This window comes from Myotis davidii, unplaced genomic scaffold (genome assembly GCF_000327345.1).
Source record: "Myotis davidii unplaced genomic scaffold, ASM32734v1 scaffold244, whole genome shotgun sequence".
In the NCBI taxonomy this organism is placed as follows: domain Eukaryota; kingdom Metazoa; phylum Chordata; class Mammalia; order Chiroptera; family Vespertilionidae; genus Myotis; species Myotis davidii.
In genome coordinates, this window is record NW_006294993.1 from 140,479 (window position 1) to 140,829 (window position 351).

The 351-nt window shown below is 65.0% G+C and overlaps 1 protein-coding gene across 1 annotated transcript in view; it reads left to right on the forward strand.

Moving 5' to 3' along the window:
* LKAAEAR1 (LKAAEAR motif containing 1) overlaps positions 1–351 on the forward strand; it is a 7,587-nt gene that overhangs the window by 680 nt on the left and 6,556 nt on the right. The window lies entirely within an intron of this gene.

Genomic DNA, 351 nt, shown 5'->3' on the forward strand with positions numbered 1-351 from the left:
GGAAGGGGCGGAGGGGGGCCGCCCACCGCCCTGCACACCTGGCCCCAGCCCCTCTCCCGCAGCGGAGGCGCGTGGAGACCATTCTGGAGGAGAAAGTGGACGGCAGGAACTTCCTGCGCTGACGGCCACACGCACTGGCGACCACACCCCACCTCCCCCATAAAGTTCTGGTTCTCCAAGGCCTGCTGGTCTTTATGCTCCCCCTCCTGGCCCCTGGGAGGAAAGGGGGTCACAGAGTGGGGCATCTCCAACAAAGCAGGAAGATGCACAGGAGGGGTGTCAGGTCGACAGGGGCCAGGGTCACCCTCAACCTCCCAAACCCAGAGCTGTCAACCTGCAGGAGAGGATTGG